Source organism: Silene latifolia, chromosome Y, assembly GCF_048544455.1.
Source record: "Silene latifolia isolate original U9 population chromosome Y, ASM4854445v1, whole genome shotgun sequence".
In the NCBI taxonomy this organism is placed as follows: Eukaryota; Viridiplantae; Streptophyta; class Magnoliopsida; order Caryophyllales; family Caryophyllaceae; genus Silene; species Silene latifolia.
In genome coordinates, this window is record NC_133538.1 from 46,142,833 (window position 1) to 46,158,500 (window position 15,668).

A 15,668-nucleotide genomic window follows, 5' to 3' on the forward strand; every position below is an offset into this window, starting at 1 on the left:
CGACTTTCAAGCACCATAACAATGGGAGAGGGTGTTTGATTAAATAATAGGCAGCTGCATGAAGTTAATGGAGGAAGAACAAACAAGGGCATGTCAATGCTGAATTCTCAACAGCAAAAACGTGTTCCTATATGAGACCGTCTTTCATCTCATCTCGTATGGCACACACAAATTCTTGTGTAGGGTGGTCTTACACAAGAATTAAGAATTAGTGCAAAACGGGTTTTTGGTTTCCGCTTTTTTTAGTTTTTGTAACCATTTTATTTGTCTTTTGAGTTGATTTGACATCATATATATATATATATATATATATATATATATATATATATATATATATATATATATATATATATATATATATATATATATATCCTGGATCCGTGAGGCCGTTAATTATGGCGAGGCGGCCTGCCTCACCAAATTCCTTGTAAACTTGGGGTGGACTAATTCTTCCTGGGAAATTCAAATACAATCAACAGCCCAATACTTACCCCCCTCCTCTCTCTCTATCAAAATATGACAACGAACACAACATCACATATCTCGTTTTCCTAGAAAATTGTTCAAAGATTTCTTCGATTTCCTGGAAAATTCGAATCAACAACAACAATTGCAACGATTTCCTGGAAAATTATTCATACATTTTATCAAAACAACATACAACAACGCCATTCAAACAATTTCAGAAGAAGCTTTTGATTAATTTCGAGGTAATTTTATAATTTTGATCTAAATTAAGCATATTCATATAATTTTGTTCCTTTAAATTGTCATTCTTTGAGGTGCATGATTCAAAAGTCGAAGAAAATGGATAATTAATTAGTACACAATCAAGTTTTGGAGATTCTGGTAAATTGAATTTTGCTTAACCGTGTTTCTTTTAGTTTATACTCTCTTTTCTTTGAATTTCATGTTAAAACAGTATTCAATTAATTTATCTTTCCGTCTAAGTCATTTGTTAACCTTTTATATTCTATGTGAGCGGTATTTTAATCTAATTTCCGATGTAAAAGTTGATATCTTTGATTTTGGAACTTTTTGTTTTCTGGGTTTAGCGGGGTTTTAGGTGATTTTAGGGTAAATTATGCTCAATTTTTGACATTTTATATTAAAAGTAGTCTCTTCAAAGGAAATGGTGGAGAAAGTTACTGCCTTTGAACAAGTTTGGATTTGTTTTGCAGAAATGTCAGAAGATTAATTTGATAGCTGAATGAGTAATTATCAAGTTTATATGGGGTTGGCATGATCAAAGTGGTGCGGCAAAGTGTGCCGCCTCCGGTCCGACATTACTTATACGGAGTATGATTTACCCTATGTCCCTATACTGCGACTTTGCTCTTTTCTGATGCACCATGTAATTATGTTGTCTTGCTTTTGTTTTTGTTGACGTTTGAACCTTACTTCCTTATTTAATAGTCGAAATCACCTATTTTGCTCTTTTTCTTATTTTGTGAATCCCAGACCTTATTTTGTGAATCTTAGAGCTTATATTGTGAATGTTAGAAGACATTGTTGTGAAACTTGGTCATAAATGGTCGAAATCACTTATTTTCCTCCTTTTCTTATTTTGTGAATCTTATGCCCTATTTCGTGAATCCTAAAGCTTGTTTTGTGAAACTAGAAGACAATATTTTGAAACTTGGTTATAAATGATCAAAATCACCTATTTTTCTCCTTGTCTTATTTTGTGAATCTTATACCTTATTTTGTGAATCCTAGAGCTTGTTTTGTGAAACTAAAAGGCAATGTTGTGAAATTGGGTCATAAAATGGTCGAAATCACCTATTTTGCTCTTTTTTTTTATTTTGTGAATCTTAAACCTTATTTTGTAAATCTTAGAGCTTATATTGTGAATGTTAGAAGACAATTTTGTGAAACTTGGTCATAAATGGTCGAAATCACCTATTTTCCTCCTTTTCTTATTTTGTGAATCTTATGCCCTATTTCGTAAATCCTAAAGCTTGTTTTGTGAAACTAGAAGACAATATTTTGAAACTTGGTTATAAATGATCAAAATCACCTCTTTTTCTCCTTGTCTTATTTTGTGAATCTTATACATTATTTTGTGAATCTTAAACCTTGTTTTGTGAAACTAAAAGGCAATATTGTGAAATTGGGTCATACAATGGTCGAAATCACCTATTTTGCTCTTTTTCTTATTTTGTGAATCATAAACCTTATTTTGTGAATCTTAGATCTTATATTGTGAATGTTAGAAGACAATGTTGTGAAACTTGGTCATAAATGGTCGAAATCACCTATTTTCCTCCTTTTCTTATTTTGTGAATCTTATGCCCTATTTTGTGAATCCTAAAGCTTGTTTTGTGAAACTAGAAGACAATATTTTGAAACTTGGTTATAAATGATCAAAATCACCTATTTTTCTCCTTGTCTTATTTTGTGAATATTATACCTTATTTTGTGAATCCTAGAGCTTGTTTTGTGAAACTAAAAGGCAATATTGTGAAATTGGGTCATAAAATGGTTATAAATGATCAAAAATCACCTATTTTGTTTTCCTCCTTATCTTATTTTGTGAATCTTATGTCCTATTTTGTGAATCCTAAAGCTCGTTTTGTGAAACTAGAAGACAATATTTTGAAACTTGGTTATAAATGATCAAAATCACCTATTTTTCTCCTTGTCTTATTTTGTGAATCGTATACCTTATTTTGTGAATCCTAGAGCTTGTTTTGTGAAACTAAAAGGCAATATTGTGAAATTGGGTCATAAAATTGTCGAAATCACCGATTTTGCTCTTTTTCTTATTTTGTGAATTCTAGACCTTATTTTGTGAATCTTAGAGCTTATATTGTGAATGTTGGAAGACAATGTTGTGAAACTTGGTCAAAAATGGTCGAAATCACCTATTTTCCTTCTTTTCTTATTTTGTGAATCTTATGCCCTATTTTGTGAATCCTAAAGCTTGTTTTGTGAAACTAGAAGACAATATTTTGAAACTTGGTTATAAATAATCAAAATCACCTATTTTTCTCCTTGTCTTATTTTGTGAATCTTATACCTTATTTTGTGAATCCTATAGCTTGTTTTGTGAAACTAAAAGGCAATATTGTGAAATTGGGTCATAAAATGGTCGAAATCACCTATTTTGCTCTTTTTCTTATTTTGTGAATCTAGACCTTATGTTGTGAATCTTATACCTTATTTTGTGAATCTAGACCCTATTTTGCTCTTTTTCTTATTTTTGTGATTTCGTTGTTTTTTGTGTTTTGTTTTAATGGTTTCGAGTTTGACGATCCATGTTTTTTTTAGAGCATTGCGGATCCGGAGGAGTTGACTCAGGTCCATGCTGAGTTAGATGAGTCGAGGACGACGATCCATGGACAGGAGCTTGGAATCATCAATCGTGACCAGAAGTTGCTGCGTTGAGAGGAGGAGCTGCGATGTCGAGAGGCTGAGATCGTCTCGCTTAGGGCCGAGCTAGCTACAACGGAGGCTTCTCGTGTCACGACAGAGCCATAGATCGTGATGGAGCAGGAGACGCTGGAGAGCTCCGTGTTTGCTTTAGTCGCGACTTCTAGTGAGACTGAGACTAGCCCGCCAGGGGGTGCTGAGTAGTTTGTTGTTGTTTGCTTGTATTTTGGAATTTGACTTGTTTATGGCGAGGTGGCCGACCTCACCAATTTACTTCATAGTTTTGTGAATCCTAGACCCGATTTTGTGAATCCTAGACCCGATTTTGTGAATCTAACATACAAACAAGTGACAGTGGACAGATATTAACATTGATAAATATATTATAATCGTATATTTATATTGGTTCATCTATGTGGGACTCGAACCCACACCTTGCGCAATAGCACAATACTCTACCTTTTGAGCTAATAGATAATAAGTACAAGCGATTGCATCAACAAAATCAAGTTTCTACTACATAAGATTCAAGTCGACCCCGTTTTAAGCATTCAAGCCTCACCCCTTTAATTTTTGTTGTTGTCAAGTTCGGGTCGACGAGCAACAATTCTACAACAAAGTACATCAATATTAAATCAAGAAAGTGCAAAAGCGAGCAAGACACACACCTCGAAGTGATTGCTCATAATTTTGAAGTTGTTTTATGAAGCCATCATTAGGTGATGCTTGAGTCTTTTGCTTCTCACATATTGAAGAGCTTGAAAAGCATCATGCCTCATTTTTTTAAGAGATAAGCAAGTACCACGATTACACCGCAAGTCCAAAAATACCAATAGCATTTTATGATATTGCGAAAAGCGATATAAAGATTGACGAGGGCAAAACATGTTTCATGACAGAATTTCTATTTCTAATTGCGGTTGCGATGATCGACTAAGAATTCAATCACTACAATCTAAAGCCAACGACAACAATCAAAAACCCGTGTACAAGAATCAATTTTAAGTGAACAAACGAGTCTGTTTTAAGTCATCAGAGACCAGCTAAGGTAATGGTTTAAAAGAGTGGTTACATACTTACATCATGTAGCACACTAACATCCCGTGGTTTATAAGGTATAGAAAACCTACTTATGTGTAATTTTTCTCATTCTAAAAGCAACAAAACTAATCTGCTGAAAATTAGTAGCATTCATAGTGAAACCATCCACGGGACTATGACCTAATCTAAATATCTAATCCCCATATCTCCTTATTCCACCCTATAACATGACCCCTTTCTCAGGATTTCATAGCATGACTTAAAATACCGCCATCTCTTGAACCACGTAGATCCGACTAAGCCTTCTCCGCAATCAGTAAACAACTACACTTTTTTAGCCACATTTATTAGACAGTAGCAGTCACAGAGCTAACATTCCACAATATCCTACTAATATACGGAGTAGTAATATATACAATCATATAATCGCCACCCTATCCTAAATTTATCTACTTTCTATAGCCATACAAGCCTAATCAACTCAACTTAACCACAAGCCTATTCAACTTAATAGCCACTCTATCCTAAAAATCCCGGCTCGGCCAGCATAATTTTGGGCACAACAAGAGAATCATTGATAAAGTTGAAAAATAATAAAGTTACCAACTTCAATAAGATTTGACAAAATATAAGGAACAAAATAATAAAAAAAAAATACCCCATTTTTGGCCTCAACAGGATGATCATCATCAATGTGGCAGCAAAGTCCAATAATGTCAAAATACTCTGAGCAAAATTTAAAAAGAGAAAGGTGTGTAATCGGTTACCCTTTCATGATCTGAAAAAATTTCATTAGGAAAAATAGAAGTTTCTTTAACAATGAAATAGCTGCTGAAACAGAAAAGAAAGGTAAATTTCAGAATACAAGTTCATACATACTCAACACAAAACAAGAAATTAAATATTAATTTAAATTCAATAGTACACCATAATAATAGCATTCTGGGTTCAAATGTATCAAGAAGGCAGTTCATGGAATTCGGTTACACATTTGCACTTCCAGAGAGTACACCGTCCTCCACAAAGTGAGTGATTCACATACTCGAAAGAAATCCGGAGAGTGTGAATCGAGTCCGCAAAAATGTTGGAAGTTGTAGATTAGCAGCTCAAATTTCAATATTTCATAGTAAATTGATTACAAGTGAGAGATTCGTACCAATGTCAGTAGTTATTTTGCTGCTTGGAAAAATAGATGGGATAGAATGACCGCCAATATAATGAAAATCACGAAAATCTGCATAAATTATTATGATCAGCGAATAAAGCTTTACAAACAGAATATAAGAAGCGTTGAGGATTCTCACCACAGCTGATGTGATTACTGATTTGCCTTTTAAGATGTATAATTTCCTGGAAAATACGCATGCATATTTAGTTGCGATAACTAGTAAAATGAAATTATTATCGAAAAGCAAACGTAAACTACTGATTCAGCCAAAGAGAGTACCTTTTATTCAGAGTTCCCGAGTCCCTGCAAATTTTTTGTATTGCCTCTATCCTGCTCAGTGTTTTTGTGGCATTTGGATCTGTCTTGTCAACCTAGGCGAAATCACGGCAAAGTTTATCCGATAAGCGAGATATTTCCCTAGCTACAAATGAGCATATGATATGCCTGCTTGAGAAATTAGGACAGTACCTTTGGTTTTAACATACAACAAAATCAAAGAAGGCAAAATCAAATTTTCTGTATTGCCTATAAAAAAGATTCAGCTAAAGATTAATGAAGAACAACACATTATGCTCAATTGCTCGTACCAGTAGTTTACAACAAAACAGACTCTCAAATACGAGTAAGTTTTACAAGATTAAGACATAGGAAGACGAAATTGGGGTGTAGTTATCAGATTGTAGTAACATAAATCACAAAGCAGGATGCAGATAATAGAAAGTAATCAAGCCGTTTCATTTCTTCTGTCAGTTAAAAAAACTGAAATTAACAGCCATGCCAGTATGCCACACAACTAAGCAGGTGTAGAGGTCGGGTAATCTAGCTCGTAAGGTCCTTGAGGCATGGTACTCATGACCTGTATCTTCCTGTAGACCCGAAAAAACTCTACCACGTAGGTTAATGTTGTGATTGGATAGATCATCTGACTGAGGTATAGGTATTCGGAAACCAAAACATTCACAATTTCATTGTAGCACATTTTATAACTTCAGATTACTACTACTAAATATGGATTCCTTTATGAAGCAGTTCCGAAATATGCATATACAACGACCTATTTAATTAAGCACGATGAATGAGGAATACCTTTTAGCGCTTGTAGATGAGTTACATTCTCTATGCTGAATTTCTTATAGATTGCTTCAAACTTGACCGTTTACTCTTTTAATGCATTCTCACACTAAAAAAAACAAGCAGCAAGTACTTTGACTAATTAACTGTAAGTTGTTATGCTTGCAATATACACCAGCACAAGCTCAATTAACAGTAAAAATAGTACACTCTGAACACTGAACCAAGCTATTATTGCTTTATACTAGCTCGCTTCATACTAGAGGTAGCCGCGTCAAGTGAACACTATTTTCACCAAGGTAGGCGAAAAACATCAGAACTAAACAATTTCAGACATAGAAGTTCATGTTGCATAAAAGCACATTCCAGTTTCATGTTGCATACATGACTAAGTTTGACAGAGTCGGATGCTTGTTTCACAAATTAACTTCCGAGTGACAAAATTAGATCTACGAATCACAAAAGCGGGGAAAATAAAAAGGTTTAAATTAATCAAGGTACTTAAATTAACGGAAGTCAAGGGAATAGGAAGATGAAACAAGAGAAAAAATCAGTGATTAAAGTGATTTATTAAGGTAAAAAAAGGGAAGGACCTCACAAAGAAGCGGAGAAATCGACCAATTTATTATATGCGTTCGTACTTTGCTTGCTTATGATCAATGATGATTAAAACCTGCATTGAAACAAATTAATAAGTAATGAAAGTACAGTGATAATGGCGAAAATGAGATGAATCGGAGAAGACGGATTAAAATTTACGAAAAAATTGAAATGAAAACTATTGAATCGAAAGTACCTAAGTTGAGGAGGATAATGGTGGATGAAAAGCTCAGTAGTAATGGCGGTCGGAAGCTCAACATTAATGGCGAGTGACGAGATGAAGATGATGGAGTTGAAGACGAGTTGAAGAGAGAGAAGGAGACGCAGTAAATGAGATGTTAGCTGTGTATATGGTGAATAATAAAGGGGAACACGTGTCATCATCTGGTGAGTCTATAGTTATTAGATCTGACGGTTTAGAAGGTGTCCAGCCGCCTCACCCTAAGAAGGGTGCCTCACATGATTCAATCTATATATATATATATATATATATATATATATATATATATATATATATATATATATATATATATATATATTAATAAAGGAAGCTTTTTTCGAGCGATTACAGAGAGTCCATGTTTTATGAATAACTTTTTTAAAATATGCAAAATAATTTTTAACAAAAATATGTTTAGAGATAATAGCAGAGATAATATTTTATCACATTAAAGTCCTAAGCCAACCGTATACTGGCTACCCAGTATATAATTAGAAATAGGAAAAGACAATATTTTATCTCATTAAAGTCATAGCCAACCGGATATCAAGTGTAAAGCTAATCAAATTCTACAACGATATATTTTCGCTCCTTTCCAGAGTATAAATATAGTTTCGATAAACTTGCGAAACTTGCTTCTTCTTATACAAAATTAATGTTAATTTTATGATCAATGTGATTATTATGAATGTTTTGTATAATTTGCTCTATATTGTCGATTATTATCTCTTTAAGTTTGGGTTTTTGCATATGATAGTTGGCATGGTTTTGTACATACGTCAAGCATACGGCTTACATTCGATCATATACTTATATTAATATAGTCTTTTACTGATATTTTGATACTCTCTACCTCTTTAATTTCTAAACTTTGCCATTCTTTTAAGTGAATCTTATGATTAACTTATGTTTGCTATCAATCTCATAAAATTCTATGTGTAATTGTAGGAATTTGTTACTTGGGTACGCTGATTATACGAGTTGGTACTTGCTTCCCAATTCCTGTTACTGACATCAATTAATCGTTTCGATCATTGCCATTTTATACCTTTTTTTTGTGGGTTTAAGATTCCTTCATCAGCGGATTATTTCAGTCTTACTTTTTTGCCAACTTGATTTTTGGTTGTTTAGGTCTTGGTTTGAATTTTAACGAAAAAATTAAGAAAACTGCATTTGACGTGCACAAAGAGGTAAAATACTATCCTTTTCTCATCTCACCTATCAAATAAAAAGACAACTTAGACAATACTATAGATTTTTAGTTAATTGAGTCATTGAGTGTTAATGTGTTGTGGAGAGGTCATTTAAAATATTGATAAGGTAACTCATATTTAGTATATAAGTATATAACAAGCTTAGTGTTCATTCAGATTTCAAAGTTTGCTAAGCAAACAAATGAGTAAAATTTCATATTTTAAAGTCAACTTATTAAAATTAGAACCATGAATTCAAGGTAATACTTGAATATAGAATTGGTTTAATCGAAGTAACTGAAGTTAATCGTCATAATAATGAAATTCATTCAGCCTTATTGTATTGATTACTTCCTCTATCTTAATCAATAATTTCTATTTACTTTATTTTGTTAACCGAAGAAGTTGATAGAATAAAATGTGGGAAAGAAGTTTAGACAATAATGAACAATCACTAATTAATTATTTTATACTATGGTACACGTACAACTGTACAAGTATACTACGGAGTAACTAATATAAAGTTTGCTCTTACTTGAATTGTTATGCCTAACTATGCAATTTTTTTTTGTAGAGTGTGTTTATATATACATTAATATTCTTGATTAGCATTTGGTTTAAAAATGATATTCGTAAGGAAATTCACTATACAAATGAAATTCATTAATGTACACTAATGTGAGAGACATAAACAGGAAAAAAAGAAATTCAATAACTTTCTTACTCCATTATGTGAGAGGTCTCTCAATAACGCTATTGAGATATTGTCTTTCTGAAATTTTTGTAATTTTGGTGTATAAATCTGCATGTGAGTGCCCCACATTCTTAGAGAAAGATAGATTGTACCACTTTATAATCAATGGACTACTCCTATAACCAATTGGTTTTAGGATGAAATAAGGTATTCTTCAATTTATAAAATTATTTTTGAAATTTACGTTTAAGATCTAATTTGTATGATTGCAATTTAAGTGTGATCACTTGGTATTTTGTTTTTAATTTAATCTATGATGGTGAAATTAAATTTCGTCTTATTAGGTTGTAATTCATACCTATTGTGCCACCAAGAAGATGAATCTACTATTTTTGCTTTTCCAAATAAGTTGTAATCACTTATATTTTTCATTATACTCCCATAATATTATATGGGTTTTTCTAACGTGTGCCCTAAAGGCACACATTAATAATTTAAATATGGCAACATTTGCAAGAGATTCTCACTAATTATGGTAAAAATGAGTTTAAACTTGAATATTTGATGAGAATCTCTTACAAATCTTACCACATTTAGGTTATTACTGTGTGCCCTAAGGCCACACGTAGAAAAACCCTATTATATTATTACTCCTTTCATCCCGATCAAGATTTTTGATCACACAAATCACCAATTTCCCAGTTGTACATGAAAAGGTCCGTAAAAACACAAATAGATAACAATTGACTAATACACTCCAAAACGGAAATAGAATAAATTCTCTTCGGGAAGGAGGAAGAATGAGATAGTTTGGGCTATGCTTCAAGACACTGGCATACTATATGGTACGCCATTGTGATTATTAAGGTTTCCTCAGTCAGATACGTGGTCATTGTATATTAAACATCAAATTATAAAGCTTTTAAGACTAATCTCTTATGAATGCAAAGAAGGGTCGGTTTTAGTTAGGCCTACATCATCTATTATACAATACTGTATGTACTCTTTCTTTGTACCTTTTTGGCACATACAGTTAGGAAAGAACCATATAATTTGTTCGTTTTTATCAATTTAAGTATAATAGAGATTATAACGGACGATCTTACAAAATAACACTTTGTAGGAATTAACTCATTCTCAAAGTTTAGATAAACAATAACGTTTAAAACATAATAAAAATACAAAAGATTATAACCAATGGCCCGTGCATCGCACGGGCATTAAATCTAGTATATAAATAAAGGAAGCTTTTTTCGAGCGTTTATAGAGTCTCCAACTTTGCCGAAACACCTAAGACTAATAAATAATGCTAATCAATACATATATATAAAGCAGAAACTTTTCGAGCGATATTAGAGAGTCCAACTTTTTAAGAAATCCTATAATTTAAAGGAAAATTTAATAAATTATCCTAACAAGAGTAGATTTCTAAAAAAAATATTAAAATATTAAAATTATCCTAATAAGACTAGATTTCTTAAAAAAAACAAATTTTATTTAATTTTATATCCTTATATAAGTAGATCAAATTTATTAAATCACACGCATATATATTAGAGTTTAGTGAGTATAAATTTATAAGTAATTGTAAGTAACAACTTCTCATTCTATCTTAAGTTAAAAATGACTAAAATGTTATTAAATGTATCCTAATAATATTAAGATTTCTAAAAAAAAAAATAACTTAATAAAAGTAGATTTCTTAAGAACAAAACAAATTTTATTTAATTTTATCCTAATCTAAGTAGATTAAATTTATTATATCTCACACACACACACACACACACACACACACACACACACACACACACACACACACATATATATATATATATATAGAGTTTAGTGAGTATAAATTTATAAGCTTCGGGGAAGTGGTGATTGACCCCCATAACTTTGTGCAATTGTGAAATTAACCCCCAAAACTTTCAATTGGTGTGATTAGGCCCCGTAACTTACATAATAAGTGAAATTAAACCCCTTTGTCAAAATCTCACGAGAAATTCAATTTATCATATCACAAAAGTAAAAATGGTTATGTTTTTAAGAAAAATACAAAATAAAAGTTTATAAAATTAATAAAAAAATTAAAATATATATTAGATAAAAAAATTAAAATATTTCATGAAAACAAATAATATTTTTTACATCTGTATGTAATTCGGTATGATTTTAAAAAAATAATTAACAGTTTTATGTGAATTATTTTGAAATGTTGAAAAATAGAAATATTTGAATATTTTTTTACCCTTTTATTATATTCTTTATATTTGTTATCATGAAAATCTTTTATTCTGACTTTGATTTTAACACAACTATCTAACAAAATATTTTGAAATTATTTTTTTTTACAAAAATTGTACATTTAGAAATTTGAAAAATGTACTTTATATTAAAATAATAAATTATTTGTTTTCGTAAAATATTTTAATTTTTTATCTAATATATATGCTATTTTTTTATTAATAGTTTAAACTTTTATTTTGTATTTTTCTTAAAAACATAACCATTTTTAATTTTATGATATGATAAATTGAATTTCTCGTGAAATTTTGACAAAGGGGTTTAATTTCACTTATTATGTAAATTACGGGGCCTAATCACCTCAATTGAAAGTTTTGGGGGTTAATTCCATAATTGTACAAAGTTATGGGGGTCAATCACCACTTTTCCGATGTTCACTTTAACTTCTCATTCTATCTTAAGTTGAAAATGAACTAGACCCCCATAACTTTGTACAATTGTGAAATTAACCCCCCGTAACTTTCAACTAGTGTAACACCCGTGAAAATTCACGGGGTTGTGTTTTATTTTTTCACAAATTCTTGTTTTATATCGTTAATTGGTTTGAAACAATAAGACAGAATTTAGTAACTACTACTATCAAATACTTGAGTGATCCACATCTCATTTAACATTAGACGTTTGACTTATACTTCTACACTCTCATTGAACTATAAACACGATGTTAAGCATAGTTTGTTTAATATAGCTCCGAATAAGAAAGAAAAATACATTAACATAAATCAATAATTACAGTATAAAGACGTATTACACCCTAAAATAATTAATTTATGTACAAATATATTCATTTTGCATTAATGGTAATTATTTTTTTATATAATGAGACGGTCTCATTTCGTCCCTGCGCCTTATCAAATACTCTAAAATAACATTTGTCAAAAAAAAAAAATACTCTAAAATAGACTCAAAATGATCCCACTTCTTTCTACACCTTTCCTTTAGTCGTATTTGCTATTACTACAATCATAAAAAAAAAAAAAAAAAAAAAAAAAAAAATATCTCGCTGAAGATGAGTGATAATATTGATTTGCCTTTACATATTTCATCCTTATCATCCATATCCCGATTATTACAATCATCCGTTATCATCATCTTTCGTTATTCGATCTATACACCTGCAGTTCATAGATGCGGTATATGAGTTATGACCGATGAAAATGGGATTTTGGATCACAACGGTATATATACTTCATAATTATATTCTCCATCAAGTCAATTTTTGTATATAAATTTCCATTTATAAAGTGTTAATCTTAATTTTGCTTTTCCTAAATTTTGGCAGATAAGTAAATCTTGGTTGTTGGTGGTATTAGGAGTCACTCCTAAATGGGAAGATTTGATAATTTCCTGCATGCAATCAAATTTGGTATGTCCTTTCTTCAACTTTTACAAATTTTATTTTGTTAGTTTGATTCGGATCTCTCATGTGAATGATTAATTGTAAGGCGGTGAATACCTGAATATGTTGTTTGTTTATTTGCGAAGGTAGTTTCTTTAGTTGTATAAAGATCTGCTTGCGGACACGATTCGAACGTGTGTCATCGCATACTTAGGCCTGCATAAGGTATTACCAAATGTCACAAAATAAAGTAGTTAGATGTTTGCGCGAGCCTTAGAACTCTTACATAGTTGTCCAAAAAACTCAAGCATTATAGAATAAGATCAGCTTATCAATGATCGTAGCGACAAAATCAGCTTATTACTTATCTGATTGTTTTGGTATTAGCTTTATAAGGATGATTACATACCTTTTTCATTCTGTTTAATGTCACTAATAGTTTTGATATTGTCTCTGGACATGTCATTGTCATCATCATCATCAGGTATTTCAACTATTTGCAAGGAGTTACTTGGTGCCGGAGTAGAAAGACTGCAAATTATTATCAATTGGGTAAGAAAACTATTAAATCATTTATATGCATTTTATAGTTTACATTGAATGGACGTGATAAGCCTATTGAATAATGGTACCTTCGTATTTTTTAGTTTGAACACATTGTATAACAATAATTTTAGACTGATCTGGATTAGGTTTTAGGTTGTTTAGATATAAGAGCAGGTAGTTGAACGGTGTGTGCTTCCCATAAAGTGCAAGATAGTTGACTCCCCCTGCGTGAAACACAATGCTAATATTAGTGTTTCACAAAATTAGAAAGATGAATGAGTTAAGAGTTTGATAATATGATTGTGTTCCACTGACTCAATGTCTTCGAGCTTTATGGTCCGACACTTGTGTCTGTTCGGAGTTTCGTTGATCAGGCCAATTTCATAAAGTTTTCCGACAATATCTGCCATGTGATAAGCGTACAAAGCAATAGTTAGTTAACAAATAAGTGTTAACCAAACATTAAAAAGTGGACAGAATTGTACCTATATAATGAGTTGTCGGAATTCTGCCATCGATAATGTCCTTCAAATTCGCAAAACGATAGCCATGAGTAGGAATAGATGTATCATTTGTAGCATGAACTTTGGATGAGAATTCAAACTTTAAGTGACATGGATTCGAGGTAGCCTTGTCAAGTCCAGTGTTGTTGTCGACGGTTAAGTTACGAATGGTGTATACCTCCACAACAAATAGTTTAGGACCAAAATGGGAAATAAGTTGTTTCCTAATAGTAGCTTGGATGATTTCACTCTGAGATAAATGGAGAATATAAATAATATTGATTAGACATTTTTTTTTTTAAAAAAAGATGGAAATATTCTAAGAATAGTTAAAAATAACATCTTATTATTGATATGGAGTCTTTTTGTGTGGCAGAGGGATACATGACAAATCATGATCGGATGAACTATTGTGGTATATCATGAAAAATAAGCCCGGTAAGTTAATTCATTTATCATGTACTTCACTTCTCAAGTACTACTCTTTGGAAACATCTTTATATTACGACTTTGGCAGAGTTTATATCAAACAACATACTAACCATGTTACCAAAATTCAGGTTTAAGACTATTATAACTATACGATAATATACTGAGACTTCTAAATCAATAATCAATAAATATTTCCGACAACAATACTATAATGCAAAAGAAATATTTGACATACTTGAGCATCAAGGAGTAGAAGTTCAATTGCTTCATTCTTCGTCTTATCTTTGAATTCAGGTCTTGTCCATTTGTGTACCACCCTGACATTCATCTGAGTAAGTTTAACTCCAACACTGAGTTGGCTAATGGTGAGGATCGGTGCAACAGCCATGGGAGAAGATGAGATGAATTGATGATAGTTGTGTTGGTTGTGTATTTCCAAGAGTTTGATAATATTGGCGGTATAACATCAATGTGGTAAATAAGATTCGATTAAGTCACATAAAAGTAGAAAATCAGAAGACCCATTCCAACTTAATGGTGACGTTGGTACAATGGCCATTGTAGAAGATGAGATGAATTGGTTATTGGTTGTGTAATTGTATAGATGATTGAGAATTTGATATGGATTTAAATGCCTTCAGTGTATGTCATGTGTGTATATAAATCTTAGTAGTATAAAAACTCTAGATTTAAAAGTAGTTGTGGCCGTTGATATTTTCGAGCAATTTTGATTGAGCCAAAACTTTGGAAATTGAAGAGCTCTTTCCTCTGAATTATGATCATTGGAGTATGAAACAGAGCAATAAATCATTCTTCTATTGGGAATCTCTAAACTTAATGTAACGTCATAATTAATTGGACTTTTTTTTTTTTTTTTTTTTTTTTTTTTTTTTTTTTGATGTGGCCATATTGCTAAATCGTGATTGGCTCCAACAAAATTGATTTTGTGAGGTTGAATGTGAGGGCTTCATTGCCTTAATTCTCAAAGGAGGTTGTGCCACCTCAGCTTTTTATCATTCCTCTTTTATATATATAATGATTGGAGTGATTAAGCCCCATAACTTGCATAATAAGTAAAATTAAACCCTTTATTAAATCTCACGAGAAATTGAATTTATCATATCACAAAAGTAAAAATGGTTATGTTCTTATGAAAAATACGAAATAAAAGTTCAAAAAAAT

At 31.5% G+C, this 15,668-nt stretch overlaps 2 long non-coding RNA genes across 2 annotated transcripts; both read left to right on the forward strand.

The window, feature by feature from the left end:
- Positions 1-397: 397 nt before the first annotated feature.
- LOC141627365 (uncharacterized) lies at positions 398-3,773 on the forward strand. The gene is made up of 3 exons (XR_012536934.1): positions 398-710; positions 1,182-1,299; positions 3,274-3,773. It is a non-coding gene; the product is annotated as an uncharacterized LOC141627365 (long non-coding RNA).
- An 8,882-nt stretch (positions 3,774-12,655) lies between these two features.
- Positions 12,656-14,331, forward strand: LOC141634470 (uncharacterized). The gene is made up of 3 exons (XR_012539206.1): positions 12,656-12,844; positions 12,949-13,032; positions 13,490-14,331. It is a non-coding gene; the product is annotated as an uncharacterized LOC141634470 (long non-coding RNA).
- The last annotated feature ends 1,337 nt before the right edge of the window (positions 14,332-15,668 follow it).